The 10,802-nt window shown below is 40.6% G+C and overlaps 1 pseudogene; it reads right to left on the bottom strand.

The window, feature by feature from the left end:
• Positions 1-9,010: 9,010 nt before the first annotated feature.
• On the bottom strand, positions 9,011-10,477 carry LOC149256593 (uncharacterized; annotated as a pseudogene).
• Between the last annotated feature and the right edge of the window lie 325 nt (positions 10,478-10,802).

Raw genomic sequence — 10,802 nt, 5'->3', positions numbered from 1 at the left:
TCGGCTCTGATACCAGTTGTTAGAAAATTATATATTACGGAGCAATGGAACACATAAAATATTGCAGAAATATAAACACAGAAAACGCACAAAACAAGAGAGACACAGATATACGTGGTTCACCTAGTTTGGGCTACGTCCACCCCGAACAGCCAGTCCTTCCTTTCTATTATCCAGCAAAATGAAGAGACACAACCTACAGCAAATCCGCTGTAATACCCTCTGTTTTCTCTCACAGTCTCACCTCTCTATTCCTCGCTCACAGAATACACATCTATCTCACAGCCTCAAATACAATACCCTCATACAAAGAGAGGGGGTTGCCTTCTAGGGAAAAAAACCCTAAACTAAACATAAGTTCTACCGTCAGATCATCCACCTAATGAACGACCTAGATTGACTAGAAATTACTATACTTTTACAAGGCAATTTTACAGCTGTTTTTAGCTTCGGGGGCGCCGCCCCCCCTGGACCCCCCCTGCAGCGAACATTTTACGGGCGGCGTTGCCGCCCCCATTTCGAGCTGGGGTCCTATGTGGCGATACCTTTGAGTATAGAAGATAATCAGGCTCCACACCCAACATCTTCAGCTTTATTCGAGAGTTTTGCTATCTGTAATCAGTATCCCACTGTAGAAACTCCCTTCTTTTGCATGATTCTACCTCCATAGTGCAAAGAACTGTGAATGTTTTTATGTATTGTGCACCATTTTTAGTTCTCTTTTACAAAGAAGTAGCATAATCAAATTGTCGTCTTTTAATTTGAAAGTGTCGCAAGTGTCGTTTTCAGTCAAAGAAAAGAATTCTATTGTTCTTGATGGTCGATTATACAATTACTCTTGTATTTGATTTGAATGAGTAGTTTTTCAAGTGTTGAAAGTAGTTTTCAATTCAAAATAGAAATGTGTCATCATTATCTTCCTTTCGTTTTTGGAGAGAAATTTGTTAGTACTGTCGCTTTGAAAAGATAATTCAAATTTGTACTGAGCATTCTTCTTTTCATTCACACATTAAGAAAGCTGAAAACAAATACATGCATGTGCATTTGTAGACTGCTTGTTGGTTTGATTTAGGACAGTGCATCTAGTGCGTGCTTTCTACTCTATGTTGAAAGAATATTGTCTCTCTTTCTTTACTAGCTAGGATTTTCATTGCAAAAAGAAGATTAAACGATTGTTTATCATCATAGATTTCATTTTAGGAATTGTATATCTACATCGCGGTGAACCTGAAAGGAAAATTTCTTAAGAAAGATCAACTGTAAAATAAATTTAATGAACATAAAAACACTTTGGAACCTAATGCACAACATCTAGAAGTCTAGGCTAGAGATGTATTCTGGTGTCGTAAAGCCTGGTAACTGTCACTTTCATTTTTGGTTGGGTGATTCCTCCTCTTTGAGACGAGAAGTGATAGTATGGACTTGTGCTCCCACGTCCTGTCGAGTATATATTGGGAGAACACAATAGGCTATATCCTTTATCCATAGGAAGCTGTGTCTGTCGCCCTTTCATTCGCAATGCACTGAACACAGCATTCGGGAAGATTGACTGCCGTACTGTGAAAAGTATTCTGCAGTTTTACGATTGGTTTGGTAATCCCTCTGTCTAGATTTCTAGAGTAGTCCCTTTCGTTCCTTTTCAGACTCCTTAAAGGAAAAGGTGCATCTGAGCACTTTGATGAGCCCCAAAGATGAATGATTATTTGGCCTCATTCAACCTCATAATTCGACTTAATCCACCATTCTCATTAGTTTATTGCATGTTTTTTATTATATTTATGCTAATAGAGTGAATTGGGTTAGTCATTATGCCAACAAGTCTAATCTGTGCTTTGTGTAGCCTTTTTGGTCAATTTGGAGACAAAGTCAATGGTTGAAATGAGCACTTGGCAGCCAAATTCGTGGAGAGTATTTTTAGGAAGGTGTTCCCTTTATTTATGGGCCCTTACCTCAAATTCTCCACCATCAGCTCAGATTTCAAGGGCCACCAAATCAATTAGCACAAGGGCAGCAAAGCAAGTCAAGTAGGACTGCTGTTAACTACAAGTTTTGGGCAGTCGAGTCCCTAAAGTTTAGGAGGACTATTGGGGTCCTCAATTTGTATAAATAAGAGGGCTTAGGGCCTAATTTCAGTTAGTCATTTTTGGGTTAGCCAATGGTTAGTCATTTTGTAGGAAGAAGTTAGCTAGTCTGTAGTTCGATTTTTAGGCAGTAGATTAGCTTTGCTTTTAGCGCATTTTCAAGTTTCCCTTGTGGACAGTTTTGATGTAACTTTTCTTTTCTTGCTCAATAAAGATGAATCCAGCTTTGCACTAGCTCTAAATCTCTCTTAGGAGGCTTTAGCTCTTGGGGTTGGGCCCATCTCAACCGTGTCGGCACCCCCATCCGCCTGCGCTCCACCTGTCTACCACCTCACCATCCCCGTGGACCTCTCTTATGCTGCCACGTCACCCGATGACATCATGCTGACGTCATCCGACCTTGACCCCACCTGATGACATCATGCTGACATCATCCAAAAAAGCGCAAATGTTCCAAAAAATCCATATTTTGGCCAAAATTTCGCGTTTTTTGCACTTTTTGCAAAAACGGCTGTCGTTTTCTCTGCATGTTTTTCACGTCCAAACTCATGCCAACCTGCTGAATTCGACCTGGAGACCACTGGCGCGCCATTTCCAACTGCATTCGTGACCATTGTTAATAGTTTCCAGGTATTTATCCCTGTAAATCCCTCCTGCACCTCGTTTTGTCTGTAAATCGCCAAAACTAGCTTAAAACAATGAAAAAACACATAATTCACCGGCGAATCCCCTATGCCTAGTCCCCATTTTCACTGTAAGGTCGAAATTCACCAGCTGAGCTTTATATTACCAGTGTTTTCATAAAATTTACATTCAGTTCGTGCAATCGTGGACTGGTAGCCTAAACTGCACCAATTTGCTGTGAAAAAGAATTTAAAGCCAGGCATTTGTCTTATCCATACTTTGAGCAGTATTTCAATTGCTGTAATTAACCATTCATTCTCTGTTCACCAGTAATTCACCTCTCTTTTAAAGAAAAACTCTTTGGTGTTGCTCTTCACAGTAACACCAGTCTATAAACAACAGAAATCCTAAAGGTGACCATGGATCCTCTAGTAGCACCTGTAGCCTTGAATGTTGCCCCTTTAAACGCCCCTCAGAGAGAATTGGACTGGCAACCTCTAGCAGACCTGGATTATCAAATATCAGAGGAAATGCTGATGAAGACCAAGTTCCACATCCACCTGCTAAATGAATTGAAGGCTAAACATGAGAGTGGAGCAGATATATTGGGCATATGGGACTCTTCTCTCCCTATCTTCAACCTCCATCAGGTCAACCAGTTTCCTGATTTAATCCATCTATGTGCCGAATGCTATGACCCTACTCAGAGGGCTGTGCTTGACCCTTCAAGCTCAGTTGTTTTCCTTATCACCCCTGAAGCTATCAAAGAGATGCTGAACTTCAAGACTGAGAAGAAATTAGTTCCTTTATCACTAATAGATTTGATAAATCAAGGAGCTAGATTGACAGATGCTCAGGTCACCAAACTCAATCAGCTGTTCATTGGCTCTGACTCTGTGAAGTATCCTCCTATTAACCAAGTATACCTCAACCAATTGGGCAGAGATCTTGCAGACATGATTAGTCCCATTTTGGGCTATAATTCAATTGAATTTGTTGATGAAACTGTGCTGGTTATCATGCTCATGTTCGCTCCTGGCAAGTCTCCAATCTGCTATGACTATGCCACCTACATCTCTGATAAGATACATGAGAAGTTCATGAACTTGGCAAGAGAAAAGGTGTTCAGATACACCTCTTACATCAACCACCTAATCCTATATCATCAACATGAAAAGTTTTCTTTTTCTGTGAAAAGAGTGGATGCCCAAGGCAATCCAAGGTCAGTGGTCTATTGGTCCTCGGTCTTCCACTGTAGACCTGACTCTCCATATACCTACTGTGAGTTCATAGATATCTTCATCCACCCAGCCATGTCTCTAATGATGAGCTCACCTCCTCCAAGACTAACTGATGAGATGCAAAGGATACTTCAGTTGTCTAAATCTTACAGCATTGGGGACTGGTACTTCTACCAGAACCACACAGTTATAAGGATATATGGGTGTGAGTTGCCCCCATACAGATTGCCCAAATATGTGCCCATGAGATTGTTTGCCCTGGAATACTTCAGGCAATTTGGGAATGCTGATGTGCTACACTTTTCAGGCAGAGGCAAGAAAGCACATCTCAAGGTCAGGAACCAATTAGGCCACTTTATCTACAACAAAAGGGAGGAAGGTTGGCAAGAGGCGGATAGAATGTTAGAATCCTTTGGCTTGCAAACCAGTTTCCTTTGGAAACCATATGACCCTAATCACTTCATAAGCCTAAGAAGGGTCAAATATAGGCTGGCTAGTTATGACCATGTAAGACTTCTTCATATAGAAAAGTATGCAAATCAAACAAAGTGGAGGAGAGGAACCTTGGAGGAGCCTATCAGACAAGAAGAGTTAAATCAAAGAGCACTAAGAAATCTGAAAAAGGAGGCTGACCTAGAGCTTTGTTCACAGGTGTTTACTCTTCCAAGCACTCAAGTGGGAACAGCTGCATCTTCCTCCACAGCAAATCAGCAAGTAGCCAAAGCAACTGAGCCAACCTCTACCAAAGGCAAGGAAAAGGAAATGGAACCAGAACAGCCACCTCAGGAGGAGGTACAACAGCAACAACAATAGGTACAACAACCACAAGAGGGGCAACAAGAGAAAGAGTAGCCACTACAGCAAGAAAAGGCAGTTGAGGCCCCAATTTTAACTGAGCAACAACCACCACAAATTGTGCCTCCTAGGCCGGAAACAACAGCCGAAACCTCAATCCTCCAAACCCCACAAAAGGAGGATATAAGTAGAAAGAGGGACAAAGAGACTCCCCTCACAACAACAACAATTCGAGGGGAGAAAAGACACAGAATGAATCCCCTTTCAGAAGAGGAAATGCCTATGGGGAAATCTTTGGGCATGGCCCCACCAAGTACGGAGGCCTCAGCAAGTTCCTTCCAGCAGGAACAAGAGAGGATAGTGGGAGGAGAAGTCAGCTCCTCAAGCCAGCAGAGAGAAGGTGAACTGAGCATCAAACAACAGTTCATTACATAAAGAGGAGGAATGAGCCAATAAAAATACAGCTATATAATCATTTGTTGAAAATGGCTCCCACCAACCAGCAAAGGCTGATGTCTGCATATGATGTTAATGAAGGCAAAATGATCATGAGTCACTTCATGCCAACTGCATTGCAACCACAGTCCCCTTCAGACTACTTGAGGACCAATCTTGAGGTCCTTGCCAAGGACATCCACCCAATGGACAAAATCGAATTGCATAAGAAAACGGGTGAGATGGTGTATGCCTCCTTGGCAGATAAAACATTGGATAACTACAGGCTAGAAAATAGCCTAAATAGTACAACTGCCCAACTTGAGTTGGAGAGAGCATCCTCTCATGCAAAGGACAACAGGATCAGGGCCTTAGAAGATATAATCATAGAGATTGGGCATGACCCCAAGGACATCAAGGGCATACAAGAAATATTGAAATTAAGGGATGCAGACATGGCAGCTTTGAGGAAAAAGATAAAAATCCCAACAACTATTCACCCTCAAACGGAAGAAGTTGCCCAGCTGAGACATGATCAAGATGCGACAGCTTTGCTGGTGTCTTTATACACACAGCTGATATAGACTCAAGAAAAGTTGGGAGAATCAGAGGCTGCACAGGCAGCATTGCAAGCAGCATTACAGCAAAAGGAAGGAGGTCAAACATCTCAGCCTCCTCCAGAAATAATTAACCTTGAGGAAGGTCCTCCAATTACTGCTCCTCTCACTCAACAAACAAAACAAGTAGCACCCTCTACCTCAGCACCACCACCAACAACAGAGCAAGCCCCAAGCCTGGACATGCAAAAGCTGAGAAATGAGATTCAGGCCCTGGAAGCCCAAACGACAGAATTAAATGAGGCCAGGGAGAATTTAGCCAAGGTAAATGAAAGATATGATAAATCCAAGCAGACTGTGGCAGAAAAGGGCAGGGAAATAAAAGCCCTTAAAGACAGGATAAAGGAGCTGGAGAAGGAGCGCAAACTGGATAAAGTAGTGGCTGAGCTCAAGACAGTGCTATGGGCTAATATTGGCCAATCCATCACTGATCAATGGCAGTATATTGAAACAATTCATGAACAGTTGGAGCTCATTGCAAAAGCACAAAAGGAAATTCAGAGATCAAGGGCCTCTCTAGGCAATATGCCTGAAGTTGCCAACAGGATGATCAATGTGCTTAATAATAGAACAAGTGCTCAGTTAGCAACTATGGGAATCTCCAACATCACTGAGACTATTTTGTTAATAAAGAGGGTCCTAACACTAAGAAACCTGGTGCAGACACTAGAAAGAAGGACCCAGGACATGCAGACAGAGGTCAATAGATTCATGGACAAATATGTGGCATTGTAAAACAGAGGTCTGCCTGGATTACTGAACAGCGCAGGAAGGCTACTTACATATGATCAGTATGCCAAGAGGGTCAACACATTCGCCACAAATCAGATCACTGAAAGGCCCAGCACCTCAGAGGAAACAGGGCCAGCTACAGGACAAAGTCTCTACAACAGGATAGAAAACTTATTTTTTATCATGGATAAGATCAAACATCTGTTTGAAGTGCCTCCAAACTTCTACAAATATACAGAGGCAGATGAGACTTTGGATGCAATTATGAGACATCAATTGCCCACACAGGAATGGTGGACTAAGGCAATACAGATGATATTATAATCCAGAGCCTGTAAATCAAATTTCCATTTAAATTCATAGGTGATCATGCACAGGAAAATTTGATAGCACCAGCATGCATGAAAAGGAAAAGGCTGGGCCAACTCAGCAGAACTAATGGGCCAATAAAGCAAGATTGACAGCTACAGGTGACAGGGCCAAAAAACTACAGCACGACAGCCATAAAGGCACATTTTCCGGAGTTAAAGCAGAACGTTCAGACCGACTCAGTGGCCTTCAAAAATCAAAATATCTTCTGACATACATAAAGAGCACTTATTTTGTATTCAATGATGTAATAACTTTCTTATCTACTATCTTGAAAAGTGGGTGAACGTATTCATTTCTAGAATGACTCAAGACTCAAGATATTTTGTATGACCAATTGTATATATTCCCCCCTCCCATAATATTGCAGGGGTTGTTGTTGATCTCTCTGTTAGCGCTTGAGATTTCACCCTAGGCTAAGGAAGGTAAACCTTCAAGGCAACATCAAACCATTTCACCTCGTAGCTAGGCCTACGGGGTATGAGAAGGCTCTCTCCGGTCAAACTCGGTAGAATATTCAATGGACACAGATGACCAATACAGTGACACTGATATTAGGCTAGTAAACTGATTATAAAGGTTGATTTGGGATTTTTTTTAATTAAATAACGGGGTTTTTCTGGGCTGCATGGGCAAAATCACAGCTTCAAACAGAGAAATATAATGAACAACATAGGTTGACGACTGAGGCAAGGTAGGCAAGGAATTTAGCATCAAATCTAGGTTTTAAATGGGATGGCAAGACTGGTGAGGAGCTAAGGAGGGAAAATAATACTTTGAATCCTCTTTAAACAGAAGAAAACATTGAATTGAACAAACTTATAGGCAGAGCATATAATACTATGAATTCTACCTACACACTTCATTTGCTCAATTAGAAATGATCATGAGATGAAATGGAACACAACAGATTACATATGAAACACAAGAAAACACTTATGCTAAATTAACATACCACAGGAATCTCAGAAGAGCTGTGAAATTTTATTAAAAATCTCTCTCAAAGACTGTACAAGAAAGCTCTGCTACGCTTCAGCAGCTCTCAGAAAAATCTTCTCCCTCCGACTACCTCCCTTCAAATGAATTTTTTTTTTAATACAATACATGAAACGCTGCCCAAAACAGGGGCGCAATTTAACTAACATTACCAAAAATAAAATAAAAAACGTTACATCTATTCTCTACATGGTACAACGTTTCTCTGACTCTTTTGACAATTGGATCATTAAGAGAAAATCTGGTGCTAACATCTCATAGAATCAGGGCTACGGATTAAAATAGGCAAATGCCTTTCTTTTGAAATCCTCTGCTGGCTAACACATGGAACGCAGCTCTCGTTGAATAAAGTCTGGAAATAGGAATCGAATCCTATTCATCTGGTAACAGGTGTCTTTATTTATTTTGGCTGAAGTGAAGGACCAGGTGTCAAAGACGTGAGCCAAATTTTCCCACGTTGCTCTAGCAGCTTAAGAGCCCGGATTAAAACTAGGCGACCAATGCCAACTATCAAACAATGCCTATCCCAAGTATGACCACGTTCCTCTGCTTCAGCGAATATTTCTCCATACATTCACATGTATCTTCAACCAACAGGGTTTCTTTTGACTCGCACATTTGATCTCATCTAGCAATGGAACTCAACGTTCACAGCATTTGATTTTATTTCAAATAGCAATCTCTTCACTTCGATTAGTGTTTTGATTCATTAGCACAGAGATGGAAATTCTCGCCAAGGATTTGACCACACCTTGGTCACGATTTATTTGTGCGCATATATATTCCCAACACTCAACCCAGATATTCAACTCAACATTCAATCTACAATAATGCTCAATGCATAGCAATATTGGTCCACACCATTACAACAAAGCAGGTCTGATTTATATACATGTCAATTCAATCTTTGGCCCTGTAAGCTCAATTAATCACATTCCTCACTTATTGATAGTCTCAAAAACTGATACAGCATCTCCCTCTGAAAAAAATTTATTCACTGCGTACTTGCGTCTATAACCAGATCTTGTCCACAGATAAGATTCTGACTTTGCGCTTCTGTGACAGATTTTGGAACACCTTTTACTGATCCAGAATCAATTGAATGGAAAACCAGCACATGCTAATTGTCTGGATCATCTTCCTCTGAAACCCATAAATGAGGATCACCGCTAGGAACATTCACTGGGAAAAAGGCTTTAAGTCGATATCTAGTCCATTTTAACTCCTGCAAAAATATGGAGGCCATAAAGCTGCAAATGTAGATAATAGCAGGCACCACAACCTTAGAGGACTCATGCATATGTAGATCATCTATATGGTAGAAAGCAAGCAGGGCCTGTGAAACATTCGTTATAACTCGAGCAAGCATATAAACTAAAGCAACCTGATAAATAAAAAACATTTTTTGAACCAGTAAAACCATGAAATCCTTTTCCAACTTTTTGGTTCTTTGTGATGTTGCAACCTCGGCTCTTTAACCCCAACATGAAATATGGTCACAAAAAGGCTGCCAATAATGATTGATAAAACTGCAATCCAGCGATACTGTTTCTCAATGCCAACAGAATCATTACCTGATATAAATTTGAACACGATGAATGCAATTGCAAAAAGTAAAAGGTTTGCAACCATGGTAAAAGCATTATGACAACTGCTGAGAGAGCCACCCTACTAGTAGAATTTGTTGTGACGCAATTCACCATTGCCATGTGAGAGACTTGAGTAGTAGCCCATCCAATGTTGAAGATTGCAGCAAAGATACTATATCCAATTGTGCATACTGTAATAGAGTTCGTCCCAAGAATTGTACATACCAAGCAAGTCCCGAACACGCAGGAAAATGACACAACAACTAAAAGTGATCCACCACCATGCCACACTTTAAAACGACCAAACCTATCAATCTGTAACATCAATTTTCCAGCATTAATTGAATTCTCTTTCCCTAGCTTCAATGACCTGCACAATGCATCCTCTGAGTTCCTTTTTCAACTTCCAACATTGCCTTTTCCTTCTTGTAGGCAGGAATCTGTTGAGGAGGCCAATCTCACACATTACAAAAGCCAGTGCCGCATATTATAAAATCTTCTAAATCATGGCACACTATATAGTATATTTGAGATCAAGAAAATTACAGGCATCACTTATCTAAACTATACATCAGCAGATGAGCTTGAAAGGGAGGATAAATATTCCATTACAGCAATCCCATCTCTCTCGGTCAAATAAATATTACAAATCTTCTGAAGTTATTGTTATCACCAAAAGATAAAAATTTGGAGAGAAAATTTGTATATAACCAAAAGTGATTATATTTATAATACATTTGAGTGGTTTGAGATTTGTATGATGGTGCTTCCATCGAAACTCCAAATTATCACTTGAAGCCTGGAATACCAACTCTACGAAATGATTCAGCTGCAAGTATTATTAGTTGATCCTGTATATTGAAAAAGTGTTTTCCCTCTTCATAACTGTTTCCAAATGCTGTGTGAGCAAGAACATTTGCTGTCAGATTGCGGAACTCCTTGAGCACTTCAACTTCTGCTTCACTAGACAACACCAATTTGCTCCATTCCTCCCACATAGTGGCAGTACGTTCCACAATTGTTGGAATCAAACCCTGTCGAAGAAGTAGCACTGCACCAGCTGAAATGTTCCTTGCATTTGTTCAGCTGAAAAGAAATTGAAGATATCTTGTATGACAGTTGCTTTAATATCAGTTCCCACACTCTTAGTGGTATACCGTGAGAAATACTTCAAAAGACAGGTCAAAATAATGTCCATTTTCCACTTGGGTTCTGTCAATGCCTGAAGAAATGGACCGATCCACTCCTTCTTGTAAAATAATTCATTTATGACCATTTCCAAACAGGTTTTCGGGATCTCCAGTGAGATTTCTCCAAATAGTT

This window comes from Pinus tabuliformis, chromosome 7 (genome assembly GCF_031772625.1).
Source record: "Pinus tabuliformis cultivar Carrire ecotype Pingquan chromosome 7, CPIR1, whole genome shotgun sequence".
NCBI lineage: Eukaryota > Viridiplantae > Streptophyta > Pinopsida > Pinales > Pinaceae > Pinus > Pinus tabuliformis.
This window is presented reverse-complemented; position numbering and strand designations above follow the sequence as displayed.